The sequence below is a fragment of the Anomaloglossus baeobatrachus genome, chromosome 7, assembly GCF_048569485.1.
Source record: "Anomaloglossus baeobatrachus isolate aAnoBae1 chromosome 7, aAnoBae1.hap1, whole genome shotgun sequence".
NCBI classification, from domain to species: domain Eukaryota; kingdom Metazoa; phylum Chordata; class Amphibia; order Anura; family Aromobatidae; genus Anomaloglossus; species Anomaloglossus baeobatrachus.
The window spans coordinates 239,763,885-239,782,477 of record NC_134359.1 but is presented as its reverse complement, the minus strand read 5'-3'; positions in this window follow the sequence as shown (position 1 = coordinate 239,782,477).

Below are 18,593 nucleotides of genomic sequence, written 5' to 3'. Positions count from 1 at the left end.
AACCTAAAATTACACCAGCAAGGGTTATCAATATATGCAAAGATAGACGCACATAAATTGCGTCAAAAGCGGACACCGGACAGTTCCTGAGGGTAAGAAGAGTTTGTTCTTCGGATCAGAAGTTTGAGGAACAGGCCGCCGACCTCATGTCACGTTTCCGTGAAAGGGGGTATAGCAATCGTAGTATCAAGAAGGGCTACCTTAGGGCTAAAAATACTCCAAGATCCGAACTCCTCCTGACAAGACATAAAGATATATCAGATGGCTCACTGGTCAGGTTCATTACTACCTTTAATCATGAATGGCATAATATTAGAGCCATCTTGAACCGACACTGGCCCATATTGAATACTGACCTACTTCTGAAGGGCTCCCTCTCGGACTATCCTATGATGACGGCCAGAAGATCGGCCAATCTTCGTGATGTACTTGTTAAGAGTCATTATGTTCCACCAATATCTGGCTTTTTGGGTTAGAGGAATCCTCGTGTGGGCTGCTTTCCATGTGGCCACTGCCTGGCCTGCAGAAATGTCTTGCGGAGTTCAGTATTTTCATCAGCAGACGGGACGCGCGAGTTCCAGATCAGGGATTATGTGTCATGTGGCACCTCAAACGTCATATATTATGCCGTTTGTGGGTGTCCACTGATTTACATTGGCCTGACCTCGCGCGAGCTACGTATCCGCGTCCGCGAACATGTTAGGGACATTGCTGCGGCCCGGACCGTGGATGATATTGCCTCTCTGAAGACCATTCCACGCCACTTCAAGATCCACCACGGATGTGATCCGAAATCCTTATCTGTGCGTGGAATTGAGGTGGTTCATGGTGGTATCAGAGGAGGCAATGTCAAGAAAAGGCTTGCCCAGCGTGAGACAAGATGGATGGTGACGTTGGGTACAGTCACCCCCTCGGGCCTTAATGAGGCTTTAAGCTTTGCTTCTTTTCTTTGACATCACCCCTTTGGGGTTTTCTCCCTTTTAAGTGTTTGATGGATTAATGTTTTTAACGTCATTTATATGTTTTTTATGATATTCATTTGTCTTTTGTCCTTCTTTCACATGTTCCCTTTAAGCAGCTTGGATCCGTTTGTCTTCCATCCGAATTGGCTTAAACTCTATACATTGGATATATTGGAACGAATTACTGACGTACCTACCATTGATATGGACCGAAGAATCGGATTTAATACAGATGATGTTATATTGTATTTCTGTATTTCATGGTTATTGAATTATATTTATCATTGGTAGTGTCCATACAGATGGGTTACATTTAAACTTTGAATTCATGTGTGTCCTGCAGTACCTGTCATGGATGGTGCGCGTGCGCGTGCTGTGCCTCTGGCCCGTCCTCCTCCTGGCCGTCTCTGATTGGCGTCGGCGCATGCTCGGGAGCTATGGCGACGCGTCCCCGCTCCCGCGCATGCGCTGTCTCCATGACGCCCGGTGAGGGCTTCTGGGATCTGGGAGCGCCGCGCGCGCATGCGCCGTGATGATCCATTGACTGAACACAGCTGATTATGGGCTCTTTCCGGCTACTTAAACCTGCTGGTTACTGGGACAAATCACTCCCTGATGAAGCATGGTACATATTCCTTGTGAAACGTATGTTGGAGTCTTTGTTTGGGTTTAACCCCCTCCTCATCCAACCTTCCTGCCTGCCGGTCTGTTCCCTACGTGATATCAGTGCTTCACGGTATGTAGTTGGTTCTCCTTTTGCATGCACCTATTTGCTGCTGTGATGGAATCTTAGGCACATCATTATTATAGCATACTGACGCCTTGATAGTAAGAGTGTGTGGTGACCATCCTCGCAGCATTTTGGCACTATGCAAATGGGACCTCTGCATGACTGTCTTTACTAATATACGGTTTTATGAAATTATTCCAGTATTGGGACCCCTTAAATGAGGTGTGCGGGTGCTCTTTTTGGGATATATGCTCACACTGCTGCACCGAGGCTGGGTGATTGCTACTTATGCCCCCTTTTAACTAATATGGCCAGCAGTGTCTGCAACTTGTGATTTGAGCACCATGCACAATCCGCTTTTGACGCAATTTATGTGCGTCTATCTTTGCATATATTGATAACCCTTGCTGGTGTAATTTTAGGTTCTGATATAGAACTTCAGTGTTGGGTCCCCCCTAATGAGGTGTGCGTGGGCTCTTTTACTGCATATGCTTACACTGCTCCACTGATCGATCTTTTTATCAGATATTGGGTTACATATTGACTAGGACATTCTGATTACGATTGACCAGTGTGGGTGGTAGTGGTTGCAATGTGCCTGTTGAGCTTTTTGCACAATCCTCATTGAGGGAAACTGCTACCTTACCCTTTTGATTTGGTGCAACAACCAACTTCTTCACGTGGGAACGCGTGGATACTTTCATGTGAAATATTTTTATATTTGACCATGTCATTGATAAGTACCATGTATTTTGGGTTTGGCAGGATTAATCTGTGCCTTTGTTAACATCCCTCCTCTTGGCCATCCTATTGTTGTAATTTATCTATTTATATATCGATATATGTGTTTTGTATCTATTTAACGATAAAATATTACTAAAAATAAGCACAGGAAATATAAAGAATGAAAAATAAAAAAATACATATATTTTTGAAGCAAGTTACTCGTTTCCTCCTGCTTTGTATTGCTATCTGAGTAGCTCAGCACAGTGTGTGATATCCCCTGAGGGATTCACACACCTGTGCCCCTTGTTAGTGTTGGATCTTATGTATTAGTCAATACTTTGTTGGACCACCTTTTGCTGCAATTACTGCTGCAAGTCTTTTGGGGCATGTCTCTACCAGCTTTGCACATCTAAAGCTTGAAATTATTGCCCCTTCCTATTTGCAAAATAGCTGTAGCTCATTGAGATTAGATGGAGATGTCTGTGAACAGCAAATTTCAAGTCTTATCACAGATTTTTATTGGAATTTAGGTCTGGACTGTGAGTGGGCCGTTCACACAAATGAATATTCTTTAATTTAAACTATCCATTGTAGCTCCATCAGCATGTTTAGGGTCGTTGTCCTGCTGGAAGGTGAACCTATGCCCTAGTCTTAAGTCTTTTGCAGCCTCTAATAGGTTTTCTTCCAAGACTGCTCTGTGTTTAACTCCATTCATGTTCCCATGAACTCTGGCCAGCTCCCCAGTACCTGCTGAAGAAAAACCTCCAAAGGGCAAGATGCAGCCACCACCATGTGTGACGGTGGGGATGGTGATTTCAGGGTGATGTGCAGTGTTAGTTTTACTCCACACATAGTGTTTTGAATTTAGTTCAAAAGTTCTATTTTGGTCTTATTTGACCAGAGCACCTTCTCCCACATGCTCGCTGTGTCCTCTATATGGCACTGTATACATTATAAACAGATGCAAAGGTGAATAGTACTTTTCTATAAAAGATTCACATTATTAAAAAATTAATATTGACAAAACAAAATTTAATTTTAGTAATCCCCTTAAATCATTATCACAAAACCACACACTTAAATGTCCTGCATTTCTGTTTCTTTATGTTGGAGTGACTTTATTTTATCTCCGCTTTATATTTTATCTTTTGTTTGATGTTTGAATTATCTTTAACTTATCTAAGTCCTTTTCTAGAGATGATACTTTCAAATTGGAGCACACAACAAGACTGACTGATGTTAAAGGAATTTTGGCGGCATAAACTGACTTTTCAAACCAAGCACAGGCACTTGGTGAATCATATAATAATATAATGAATACATTGTTTATGGTGCTTGGTAATTCCTATAAATAAAAATGGAAACATTGCATTTTCTGCAATCAATTAATAATAAAAATAAATCTCAATTTGCATTTACAGGAGTGCACAGCACCATACAAAACATACAAAGATAACTTTCCATCACTGAGTATAACCATTCACTGGACTTTTAAGCCTTGACTGAGCATAATGATTGATCAAGAAATGGCAAAATCTTGGTCCAAGAATCTATGTATGAATCAGCTCCTCGTGCTCTATAAGAGGAGTGGGTAAGCTCCAGCCCATGGGCCGGTGCAGCCGGCAATATCCTGTTATCCAGCCTCCATGCAGATTCCAGGAGACCGCAGAGCTCTTTCCAGCACTTGGCGGTGCACTCACCTGTCCACTGGCCCTTTAATTGCTCCTTACACTGTGTGTATTTGAATGCAGCGTTCAGTACTGAACACTGCAGCACATGCAATAAAGGATTACGTTCAGACTCTGGTGGTGTCAGTAGGTTCTGCAATCCAGTCCCAACAATGAAGACATCAGCAGAATTCACAGCACCTCCATTGATATAGATAAGCCCCCAGCCTCTGCAGTGACACATATGCTCCAGAACCTCCAGTAATACTATATGCCCCAGCATCTCTTGTGAGGTATGTACCCTGCATCTCCAGTAATGTATATGTGCCAGTGTGTCCTGTGAGGTATATGCCCCAGTCACTCCTGAGACATATATGCCCCAGTGTCTCCAGTAATGTTTAAGTCTCAGCTTCACCTATGATGTCTATGCCCCAGTGTCTACTGTGATGTATGTGCTCCAGTGTCTCTTGTGATGTAAATGCGCCCAGCATCTCTTGTGATCTACTGCATATGTCACCAGCATCTCCTGTGATGTATACGCCCCAGTGTCTCCTGTGATGTACACATCCCAGTGTCACCTGTGATGTATGTGCGCCAGTGTCTCTTGTGATGTATGTCACCAGCATCTCCTGTGATGTATATGCCCCAGTGTCTCCTGGGTTGTCTATGCCCCAGCCTCTCATGTGATGTATATGCCCCAGTGTCTCCTGTGATGTATAGGCCTCAGAGTCTCCAGTAATGTCTCATCTTCTCCTTTGATGAATATGCCTCATTGTCTTCAGTAATGATAAGTCTCAACTTCTCCTGTGAGGTATATGCCATAGTGTCTCCTTTGATGTTTCATGTGATGTATATGCCCCAGCATATCCTTTATTGTATATGTCCCAGTGTATCCTGTGATCTATATGCCCAAGTGTCTTCTGTGATGTATTTGCCTCAGTTTCTCCAGTAATGTATAAGTCTCAGTTTCTCCTGTGATGTCTATGACCCCGCCCTTTCCTGCAATGTATATGTCCCTTGTGTAATACTTATTATATGTTCTGAGGATTTCGATAGCGTAGGGCAATGATCAGCAGAGACGAGTTTTTGATACAAGATGTTTTATAATCTGTAACCACGGTAGATAACAACGGAACAAACACAGCAATACAAATCACAAAATACCTTCCCGAAACGGAGCTGAGGGAATTCCCGGGACCACGCACCGGACTCCCCCAGGGAGACCACCAGAGCGAACCCCTATACAGGGACTGTCCGGCAATCACCCCGGAAGGCCTAAATGCGCAGCAGCCGGGACACAAGGGGCAAGCGGTAAAAGTCCAGGAGTGTCCGTACGGGATGATTGTCCAGAGTGGTTACGAACCAGAGAGAACCGGGCAGAGTGCTGACCGAAGATGGCAGATGGAATCCGGGCACAGCTTGAGAAACCGGGTAAGGTCCAGAGTCGGTCGGTCGGTAGTCTTTAGGAGGATCCAAAAGCAATCAGGATTAGCAGCAGCAAAGCAGGAGCACACAGCAAGCAGTATACTCAGGCACTGGACTGGGCTGAGAGGCGGCCTTTTAAGCAGCTGGACAGGAAGTAGGGCAACAGAACCTTAAACTCCATGTTAACTGAGGGCAAGCACATTCAAAAGAGAACTGGAAAACCTGGAAACCTGACACCTTGTGTCTCCTTTGAGGTATATGCTTCAGTGTCTCCAGTAATATATGTCTCAGCTTCTCCTGTGATGTATATGCCCCAGCCTCTCCCATGATGTGTATGCCACAGTGTCTCCTGTGATATATGTGCCACAGCGTCTCCTGTGATGTACAGTACCTTGCAAAATATTCGACGCCCTTGAATTTTTCAACCTTTTCCCACATTTCAGGCTTCAAACAGAAAGATAAAAATTTTAATATTATGGTGAAGAATCAACAAAAAGTGGGACACAATTGTGAAGTTGAACAAAATGTATTGTTTATTTTAAATTTTTTAAAAAATAAATTACTGAAAAGTGGGGCGTGCAATATTATTCGTCCCCTTTACTTTCAGTGCAGCAAACTCACTCTAGAAGTTCATTGAGGATCTCTGAATGATCTAATGGTGTCCTAAATGACTGATGATGATAAATATAATCCACCTGTGTGTAATCAAGTCTCCGTATAAATGCACCTGCTCTGTGATAGTCTCAGTGTTCTGTTTCAAGCACAGAGAGCATCATGAAGACCAAGGAACACAACAGGCAGGTCCGTGATATTGTTGTGGAGGAGTTTAAAGGCGGATTTGGTTACAAAAAGATTTCCAAAAACATCCCAAGGAGCACTGTGCAAGCGATCATATTGAAATGGAAGGTGTATCATACCATTTCAAATCTACCAAGACTTGGCCGTCCATCCAAACTTTAATCTCAAACAAGGAGAAGACTGATCAGAGATGCAGCCAAGAGGCCCATGATCACTCTGGATGAACTGCAGAGATCTACAGCTGAGGTGGGAGAGTCTATCCATAGGACAACAATCAGTCATACACTCCACAAATCTGGCCTTTATGGATGAATGGCAAGAAGAAAGCTATTTCTCAAAGATATCCATAAAAAGTGTCATTTAAAGTTTGCCACAAGCCACCGTGGAGACACCAAACATGTGGAAGAAGGTGCTCTGGTCAGATGAAACCACAATAGAACTATTTGGGCACAATGCCAAACGATATGTTGGGCATAGAAGTAATACAGTTCATCACCCTGAACACTCCATCCCCACTGTCAAACATGGTGGTGGCAGCATCATGGTTTGGGCCTGCTTTTCTTCAGCAGGGACAGGGAAGATGGTTAAAATTGTTAGGAAAGTGGATGGAGCCAAATACAGGACCATTCTTGAAGAAAACCTGTTGTAATCTGCAAAAGACCTGAGACTGTGACGGAGATTCGTCTTCCAACAAGACAATGATCCCAAACATAAAGCAAAATCTACAATGGCATGGTTCACAAATAAACATATCCAGGTGTTAGAATGGACAAGTCACAATCCAGACCTGAATCCAATCGAGAATCTGTGGAAAGAGCTGAAAACTGATAGAGACATACCCCAAGCGACTTGCAGCTATAATCGCAGCAAAAGGTGGCGCAACAGAGTATTAACTTAAAGGGGACGAATAATATTGAACGCCCCACTTTTCAGTTATTTATTTTTTAAAAAAAGTTTAAAATAAGCAATACATTTTGTTCACCTTCACAATTGTGTCCCACTTGTTGTTAATTCTTCACCATAACATTACAATTTTTATCTTTATGTTTGAAGTCTGAAATGTGGGAAAAGGTTGAAAAATTCAAGGGAGTCAAATACTTTCGCAAGGCACTGTGTATACCCTAGTGTCTCCAGTAATGTATATGTCCCAGCTTCTCCTGTAATGTATATGCTCCAGTGTCTCCTGTGATGTATATGCCCCAGCCTGCTCTCCAGACCGACGAAATCTGGATAAGTAGTTGTGAGTAGCAACATCATCAATGCAATCTAACATTACGTCTTACCAAAGAGAAGCTCTAGCCATCATATTAGTGCTGAGTTAATTAAATGTTTGACCAAATATTGAAGATTAATTTCAAGTTGATAATTTTGTACAGCCCTCAAATTATGGTTTTAATATCCATATTGTTACGGTTGCTGTGGCTCTGGAGACTATGTCCGGATTTCTTGCTACTGCACATGTGCAAGCACTGGAGACTAAGTCCTATCTTGGAGCCATTGCACATGTGCGGGTGACATCATCGCTGACACGAGATCACATGTCTCTGACACCTAAGCTGATTGGCCACTGGTCATGTGCTTGTGACACGTGGTCACATGTCTCTGACACCTTCTATGCCGATTGGTCGCTGGTCATGTGCTTGTGACGCTTTGCTCGGTGATAGGCCAGCGTGACGTCATTGCTGTCATTCTGGCAGCGGATTGGCTCTGGTGTCCTCCATCTTGGATGAGGCACAGAGTCTATATAAGACCCTGACGCACGCCGCCCGGCGCTCAGTCCTCTTGGTTCATGCATTAGGGTAGACACCCTGTGCACGTCCCTCTAGGCATCTCTCTGTCTATGTTAGGTGAGCGCTACCGGCAGGGTAGCGTTCTTATACCTTACAGCTTCGGCTGCAGTCCGTATCCTTACCTCTTAGTGGAGTGGACATAGGCAGGTGCCTGAGGCACATGGTCCGGCTGGGCCTTGTGATTCTACTCGTAGGTGGACGTTGCCGCTAGGGTAATGTTCCTTATACTGCGTCTGGCAGTTGTTCGTATCCTCGCACACTAGGGGAGCGAACAGAGGTAGGAGCTTTGTGCGGCTTATGCTGCTCTCCGTCTCTTTTGCACCACTAGAAGAGCGGACCTAGGCAGGTGTCATATCTAGTGGTTCGTGTCCTCGCACACTAGTGGAGCGAACGCAGGTAGGAGCTTTGTGCGGCTTACGCTGCTATCCGTCTTCTGGCACCACTAGAGGAACGGACCTAGGTAGGTGCCATTTCCCACTCACTGCTTTTGTCTCTGTGATCTTTAACAGAGACCATTCCACACACCCTCCAAGTAAGGGAGGAATTGCTTTATTTTCTAATTATATTCCTCTGTGAGTTTAACAGAGGTATTGCACTCTGCACTTGTGCTATTATTTTTTACAGTGGCACACTTATATACCCCTTATCCTCTGCCATAGTCTGCAGCAGAGTCTTTGCACGGTGGACCCTGACTGTCTGACATTCCTTTAGGTTTTATTATCAGACAGCCCCCCGTAACACATATGGCCACTGGCAGAAAGAAGGTTCCCGACCTTTCTCTATCACTTGCTGCCCTTTAGATCATGTAGATTTGACTGCATTTTTAACATCACATTCCCCTTATTACACTTTTATGATGCCTTTACTATGAACAATGGCTAATATGCTACATTTTCTAGACAAATCACCTTTTTTACCCACTGAATGTTGAATCCAATGAGCACATTTTTAAAACTATCATTTCTATTCGCTTGGGGATCATGTGTGGCCTTCACAATTTGCAATATGAAGAAGTCCTCTAGCCTCTATTCCTGAGGTACATCAACTCAAGAAGAATTCTGTAAATGCCAGTCACATACATGATATAAAGAAGTAGATATGATTGACAGCTATGGTTTCCCATTATGTTCAGTGTATGCTGGAGAAGAGACTCTTTTATAGTGATCTGTATTAGACAATAACTGGGACGAGGCATGTTCATCCTCTGAAGCATATATACCTTCCCTGTCCATTACTTTATTGCAATTGTGATGATTTGCTGCTGCTTTTCCATGTGATGAAGGCCTCTCGGTGTTTTTCTGTTATTCACATTGTCAAACCTCAAGGGGCTGTCATTGGAATACTACCTTCGGGCTAATTGCCTTGTTAGTTTGACATTATATGCTTGATTTCAATTGACTTTTCTCTGACCTGTCAAACCAAATCTATATGACAGCACAATCTGACTTCATTGTCCAAGTTGACAAGCACAGACGGGATTTTAATTTGAAAGGTTTATTATACATATAGTAAGTATAGCAGTTCATAATTGTTAACATTTAACACTATGCTTTTGAGCATAGTAATTGCAGATATGCCAGAAAGACTGATGTATCGTATATCTGCAACCGTAGGTCTGAACATACAAGGGAAAGACATGAAAGGTACCATATTTTCTTCTGTCTCTTTCCTCCTGGATGTGTTGCTCGTTAATGGATATTATTGTTATGTTGCGTAGTTGGAAGTGTCACTAGATGACTGTTGGAGATCCTAACGCTCAGATCATGTGTTGTTGATACCACCAGTTTAGCTTAGGAAACCCAACTGTCTTAGTGGAAGTCAAGATTGTATAGCTGTACAGTCGTTATTGAAAGTTGAGAACCCTTAAAGGGGTGGTTCACTACTCACCATTAGTGGCCACATCTCTGGAAAACTCATAGGGAAGGCTTTTGTCAAATACCTTGTGTAGTACATTCTGCCTCTGAGCGATGCTATTGTGGTCTGCTCATCCACATTAAGTGACCCCCGGGCTCTGTGATCTCTGAGATCCAGTGATGTTACATCAACTTCAAGTTGACCCAACATCATCGAGGCTGCTCATCACAGCCCAGCATCTCACATGCTCACTGGCGGACACAGACAGAAATGGGCCCCTGTACAAGAACAACATAAGCACCTTTTGCATGCCAAGAGCTCCTCAAAATAAACAATTTCATCTGCTTTGGAGATAGAAATGGGTTTCCTTACCTCTTGAGCCCCTGTGCGGCCGCACAGGCTGCACCAATGATATGTCCGCCCCTGCCTTTGCTGCAGACCGCTGCAAACAGGAGCGATGCTGGGCTGTGACAAGTGGAGAAACGCCGCCCACAGCCCAGTCACTCAAGGGAGACTGGGGCTGGCCACGGTGATGTTGTGTCAACTGGATATTGACACAACATCACCAGATCTCAGAGGTCGCAGAGCTCAGGGTTCACTTGATGAGGATGAGCAAACCACAATAGCCCCACTCAGAGGTACAGAATGTACCACACAATCTATTTGGCAAAAGCCTTCCCTATCAGTTTTACAGTGATGTGTCTACTAATGGTGAGTAGTGAACCCCCTCTTTAAGAATTTTCCACATTTTTGCATAAATTTGACCTGAAACTACCTTAGAATTTTACACAAATCCTAAAAGTAGACTAAAAAATATTAGACTATAATTTTTTGAAATTTAGAAATGACCCACTATAAGATGACTGTGAGTGGTGAAAGTATTTAAACCTATAGGAATACCAAATAATTTGGAGGTCATATTGGATTCTGGTGATTTGAACCAATGGGATAACATTTATTTTTATTTTTTTTTTAAGAACAAGGATACATTGAAACTTGATCTTCACCACCTTATGTGGAAGTTTGTCATGGAACAAACAAGATTTTTGCGGGTCTTAAAAGAATGGGTTTTTTTTGCTCATCAGGCTGGAAAAGGTTACAAAACCAATCCTAAGGAGTTAGGAATCCATAAATAAACGGTCAAACAGATTGTGTACAAATGGAGAAAACCATTGATACCTTCCCCAGACATAGAGATGAGTGGACCCGTGGAAGTTCAGTTCGGCGAGTTCATCCAAACTTTAGATAAAGTTCAGTTTTGGACCCAGACTTGACCTGAACCCCAATGGAAGTCAGTAATTGTGCAGTTCAGGTCTCCACCCACATGAAGCCAGCCATTAACAGATCAAGTGTACGTGGGGGTTTTCCATTTTTTTGGGGTGCACACTACATCTGATAACGCTGGTTGTACCCTCAGTGTTAGCCGAACAAACCCTGCAAGCAGCTCGCACTAGGCTGAGCACCGAGCATACCAAGCACAGTGATACTCGATCGAATGGTCAGCATACGTAAAGCCCCCGAACTCCAAACCCGAATTCAATTTTTCTTCTAAAGTCTGTGTTTGCTACAAACACCGAACCTCGGGATCGCTCACCTCTACCCAGGAGTGGTCAATGAACATTAATCACTTCATGATCAATACATATATTAGTCTGTGAGGCTAAAAAATAATCCAAGGTAACTGCTAAGCAACAAAAGGCCTTTTTCACATTAGCTAAAGTTAATGTTCATTAGTTCACCATTAGGACACAATGGTGTGCATAGTAGCTTAGCATAGAGAAAGCTGCTGCTATCCAAATAGAGCATTGCTACCTGCCTGCATTTTACTAAAGATCACCTGGATAAGCCAGAAGTCTACTGGAACAATGTTTTTTTTCATGGATGAGAGCAAACTAAAGCTTTGTGGTTTAGATTAGAACCACTTTGTTTGGAAAAAGAAAAACACTTGGTTGGTGATATTGTAGGGGGGTCAGGGCTATCCCACCCCTGCAGAAGTAGCCTGCACTCGAGTAATCTATGTTTGATGTGTAAATATAGGAATGTGTACCGTGTAAATAGCCACCAGTTGGCAGTGTTATAGCATGGCTGTCCTGGCACTTGGGTGGGCAGGGAGTGAGTTAATAAAAGGAGGAGAGTAGGTCATATAAAACGGAGAGATAGGGAGTAGGGATCAGGAGAGTCTTCCAGCAGGAGTTGTGTATAGAACCTTTTTTATCAATCCTGACCCTAAAGGGTGCTTTACACGCTGCGACATCGCTAACGATATATCGTCGGGGTCACGTCATTAGTGACGCACATCCGGCGGCATTAGCAACATCTCAGCGTGTGACACCAATGAGCGACGATAAACGATCGCAAAATCGTTCGAAAACGATGATCGTTGACACGTCGCTCATTTCCTTAATGTCGTTGCTCCTGCGGTACAATGTTGTTCGTCGTTCCTGCGACATCACACATCGCTATGTGTGACACCGCAGGAGCGACGACCATCTCCTTACCTGCCTCCACCGGCAATGCGGGAGGAAGGAGGTGGGCGGCATGTTACGTCCCGCTCATCTCAGCCCCTCTGCTTCTATTGGCCGGCCGCTTAGTGACGCCGCAGTGACATCGGTGTGACACTGAACGCACCTCCCCCTTGAAGGAGAGATTGTTCGGCGGTCACAGCGATGTCACTGACAAGGTATGTGCGTGTGACGCTGCCATAGCGATAATGTTCGCTACGGCAGCGATCACCAAATGTCGCACGTACGACGGGGGCGGGTGCTATCGTGCTCGACATCGCTAGCAATCGCTAGCGATGTCGCAGCGTGTAAAGCACCCTTTAGAGTCACCCCTGCGACTGTGACACGTGGGATCCATTTAGGATTAATCAACTGCATCCCCAGAAAAAGCGTTTAGTCCTGACGGTCGGGGGTCTAGTGCCCGTTTGTTCTGGCTCAGAATACTCCAAGATTCCCTCACTTTATTTGAAGGTTAGTGCGCCCTCAAGGAGAAGGGTGTGGCTGGATCCTGGCCTGGGCACGGATAGGGGAGCGCCATCGTGTGTGGTGCTTCGTGTGCACTAGTACCCCCCTGTGGGTAGGGTGAAGTGGCCCAACAGACTTAACTGGTCAGTGCCAGAATGAAGTTAAGTGTAGGGATGAGAGGCCTAGAGGTGTCATACAGAACCCAGGTGCCAGAAGTATGGTGCCACAAGTACGGACAGCTGCTAAATAAGATACCACGAGGAGGTGTAAGAGGAACCGTGATCGGATATGCAACGGTGGCGGTGTGACGCAGACCGAAGTAATACAGGAGTGGAAGAATAATAAATAGTGATGAGCGAGTACCAAAAAGCTCGGGTGCGCGAGGCTCGGGCCGAGCATCCCAAGATACTCGTGTACTCGACCCGAGCACCGAGCCCAATGTTATCCTATGGGAGACCCGAGTATTATTCTGAAATGACCCCCGGCAGCATGTAGAAACCATAAAAATGTAAAGTAAAAAAAAAAAACGTGCGTGTGTGTGTATGCGTGTATATATATATACATGCGGAGTGGAGTGCGGGAGGGTGCTTAGTCGAGCGGGGAAGTGTCGGGCTAAAGGCACGGTCATGCTGTGCGGGCCGGCCAATCACTGCAATTCCACAACTAACAGGGCTGTGGCATTGCAGTGGTCTGCCAGCCAATCCCTGCATGAGGGCTGGCTCTCAAAAGAGCGCCAACATGCAGGAATGAAGACCACGAGTACAGCACGAGTATCGCGAGATTACTCGGTACCCGCCGAGTAGCCCGAGTACAGTGATACTCGTGCGAGTACCGAGTAGTGACAAGCATACTCGCTCAACACTAATAATAAACTTGGCATGTTTGAAAGAAGAAACCTTGCTTCGGCTTTATTGTCAGTGAACCAGGCAATACTGTAGTGTCGCCTGGACTGTTGTGGAGTCCTCCCGTGTGTGGTATGGTGACGTGGAGGCATGGGGTTAACGAGCGGCTGCACTGCAGCTTGTTGACCCCTGCAAGCACGACTACTACTGCCTGCACCGTGCCTCCCATAATATCATGGGCCTATTTTGCTTAATCTGGATCAGGATGGTTTGTCATGGTTAACAGAACACTGAATTCTGATTCATACCAGCAAATTCTAAAGAAAACTTTCAGGACATCTGTCCATGAACCAAATCTCATGAAAATGTGGGTCATGCAGGAAGAAAATGACCTAAAGAACACAAGTATGGATGAACGTGACTGAACAGTAAAGCTTGGGGTTCGTACCAGACACTGAGTGTCCGGATCTCGGAATCAAACACAGATTTTTAAAAAGTATGGAGTTCGGGTGTTGTTGGAATGCTAATAAAGTTTGTTGAAAGGCTGCAGTAAAGCTAATCAACAAACTTTATTGCATGTGGAAGTTGCCTGTATGCTGCTGTGAACAATAAAGAAAAAAATAGAAAAAATTATGCTCCCGACCTATTTTTGATAACCAGTGCAAGTAGAGTAGATAGCTGGGGGCTGCAACCCTTTAAGGACTTGTGTGAATATCTGATGTAGTTCTAGGCAATATTTATGCAAATATATGGAAAGTTATGAAGCCTTCACAAACGTTTAAGTGCACTATATATTAAAAGATGCAGGCGGTGGATATGGGTCATGTCTGGACAACGGCCCTTTTCGCACTTCAACAGCACCTGTTGAAGCGCAGTTGATAGCTGTCATCCAGACATGACCCGTATCCACCTCTCGCATATTTGAATGGAATAAAAAATAAAGGACATTTTTTTTTTTTACACATTGGTGCCACTCTTTTCTTTCTTCAAACTTGGATTATATGTTGATGTTCTGCTCACGGGTCATTGTTGCATTTTATTGGGCTTCTATTACCCGGTCCAGTTTCCAGTCAGAAGTGCTCCCAGTCTTTTCGTACTAAATCATATTCTTTTCTCTTGGTAAGGGTGGAGTCAGACTAGCGTATGGCATCTGATGTGACAACATCGGATGCAATATGCTAATGACCCTTGGCTCAGGCTCTGCTGTGAGTGTGAGCCAAGTGTCATGCACTGTGATCCGATCTTGCAATCGGATCACAGCTGTGGAGGAGAGGGAGGGATTAATCTTCCCATCTCCTTCATTGTCAACCTGAGTGTATTTTACACTGCACTTGGATGTCATCCTAGTGCAGTGCAATGTTTATTTCAGACCCATAGACTTGTATGGGTGAGAGTGACACGGCTCTCGCAAACTATCTTCAGTGCATTCACGGCTGAGGAAAAACTCACAGATCTGAGCTGCAGCATTGTCTTAAATGGGGCCGAGTGCATTGTGAGTCATTCACCTGTGTGACTCTGCCTTAACCTGAAGAGTTGCAGCTTGGCCGGTACACTAACGGGGAACAGGTGTTTCTAAAAAAGATAAATGTAGGCCTCTTTTTTAAGAAGAAGAAAAGTAGCACTTAGATTTTATGGTGATGATCTCACCCAGCATATATTTTACTACATTTTACTTTCCTAGATCTTTATTACACTGATGTTACGTCAAGCATGAAAACTTTATAGAGCAAATTATAGAAAATCCCCTCTGTAAATCTTAATAGGGACCTGATACTCTATACAAAACTGCACACGCTTCCATTTTGTCTAGGTTTGTTGCCAAGAATTTTGCAATAAATCAAGAAAATAACACTTTGAGCAGCGGATTTGTGATTTTATACTATACTGTACTCTGCAGGGTTCAAAAGATATGTTTGCCCTAAAACTAAAATTAGAGTTTTACTGTGTGGGAGGAGAGTGATCTGAGCCAATCTCACCAGTTATTGGTCCAGTCCAATCTGATTAATTTGTTCTTTTGTTTCTATATATTCATAAACGTAACTTGAACTTGGCCACAAAATTCAAGGTATCTAAATAAAAATTTAAAGGGAACCTGTCAACAGGTTTCTCAATTATAAGCTGTGGCCACCACCAGTGAACACTTATATATAGCATTCCAGGATACTGTATATTAGAGCCCAGGCCGATCTGTATAACGTAAACAACACCTTTATTATACTCCTCAGGATCCGGGTTGAGCACTACACCTTAAATCAGGTGCAATACTCTGTGGCGATTGAAGCCTCAGGAACGCCACAACTAGAATCTCTCCAAGGTAGTGAGAGGAACATGGGTAGCCATGGAGAGAAGAACAAGAGGCATATGCCTGGCAGTTGGAGGACTAGATCCCAGTCAAGGGATAGGCCAGATGGGAAGAGCGGCAGCAGAACTGTATAAGTGTGGCCATGTCTGTTGTGAAGGTGTAAGAAGCAATAAACCGTTTATAGTTATTTTGACAAGAGTTCTCCAGTGTCCTTTGTCTCTCTACTGAACCTATGATGGCCATTGCCTGCGGATTGGTGGACGCTGCCCTGAAAAGTACATTAAGTATCGCACACCGTGCCCGAAGCGGTCTACAAGCATTGGCCCTCTCTGGCGAAGGAGTGCAGATCTCTCACCGCCCAGCGTCCACCCCTTCCTTAGGAGCTATGGCAATTGAAAACTCCACATCAGCAGTGAAACATGTTGGAAGGCTACTTTCCCTGTTTTTTTCATTTGACGTTTTTTTTGTAAACTTCTTAATGCGTGTTCCATAGCTGTTTTGTATATATTGTGAATATGGATTTTTGGATTCAGCTATAAGATACCTAAATATATTTGGTTTAATTTTATTAGCTTATGGTTGAGAGTAAAGGGTACTTTACACGCTGCGATATCGGTACCGATATCACTAGCGAGCGTACCCGCCCCCGTCAGTTGTGCGTCATGGGCAAATCGCTGCCCGTGGCGCACAACATCGCTAACACCCGTCACACGGACTTATCTTCCCTGCGACGTCGGTCTGGCCGGCGATACGCCTCCTTTCTAAGGGGGCGGTTCGTGCGGCGTCACAGCGACGTCACATGGCAGCCGTCCAATGGCAAAACATGCCGCCCACCTCCTTCCTTCCTCATTGCCGGTGGACGCAGGTAAGGAGATGTTCGTCGTTCCTGGTGTCACACATAGCGATGTGTGCTGCCGCAGGAACGACGGATAACATCGTACCTGTAGCAGCAACGATATTTGGAAAAGGAGCGACATGTCAACGAGCAACGATTTTTCACGTTTTTGCGCTCATTGATCGTCGCTCCTTGGTGTCACACGCTGCGATGTCGCTAACGGCGCCGGATGTGCGTCACTAACGATGTGACCCCAACGATATATCGTTAGCGATGTCGCAGCGTGTAAAGCACCCTTAATTGTTGTTATACTTTATGCACCCAATTCATCAAAGTTTTCACTCCAGAATTCTAATATAAAAGGTTTAAAAAGTTGCAAAAATTTATATTACAGTCAATTCCAAATATCTTCAATAAATTGATAACTTTTTTTGTTATTTCACTTTAAAATAGATACTAGTGTATTTAAATCATCAAAATCTCATTTCTTTAAACTCGCAGTCGGAATATTTTTTTTCAGTTCAGTTTTATTTTATTGTAATATTTTTGAAAGTAAATAATACAACAAAAAAAAATCTGTATAAAACATCTTTTTAGGGTTAATTAAGCATAGAAGTGTAATAACAACAACATCCTAGAAATAAACTTTGTAGGCTTCCATAATAACACAATAAGGCCGGGGAGTATCATTCAGACATGTAGACTCAGTAGAATTCAGCCATGTTTTTGATATTAGGTTTGCCCAGTTTTTGAAGAGTGGCAGATGAATACAGCACTTTCCCTAGAGATTGCCGCTCACATTTTATGATTGAGTGAGATTGTTTCCAGGGTTGGTAGAAAGAAAGGAAAAGAGAAATAAAACTCCATTTCACTGTGCTTTGTCCTTGTAAAGTCCTAGGTGTTCAACACCTGCTGCCAAACACTTATACATACCGCATTTTATTCGCCTGTCGTAGAAAATTGCTAACTCTAGCATGTCACACAAGTTTACAACACGCGCACTTTCTCTAGAGGAAAATGTCTGTGTTATGTCTAGAGGTGAACAGTGCAAAAATATAGAAAAACCAATGCAAAATAACAAGCAGAACATGTCCCTATATAAAGACAAATACTGCCTACTGTGCTAATACACCGTTATGAGAAAAACTGAGGGAACTTTTTGAATTATTTGGTTTTTACAGATCAGGAAATAAAAAATAAAACTGGTTCTTACAAAGTCTTAAAATTAGGTAAATACAATCCCAGATGAACAACACTTAACAAAGTACACCGAACCCTAATTTATATATCGAAAACTAAGCCAAAATGCACAGGGTGTGAAAAATTAAGTACACCCCATAATGATTAATATGTAGAACTTGTTTTAACATCAATAACTTTCTGCATGACTTTTATACTCTCTCACATAGATATGGATGATTTCTAACCCACTCTTCTTATCAACGTTGCTTAAAGGGAAGCTGTCACTTACTCACCTGCGGTGCAGTCCAGTCCGATAGGCCCCGCTGGTCTTGATACATTGCTTCCTCTATCCTTGTGATTGCTGTCCTCCTTCCCTGCTTCGTGTGGATGACACATCCTACCTCATCCACACAGTGTCCTCCACGGTGCTCCTGCACACGCGCAATTCTCTCAGTCCTGATGCGGGCAGAGCAAAGTACTGTAATGTGCGGGCACAGGGAAAGGTAAAATAGCA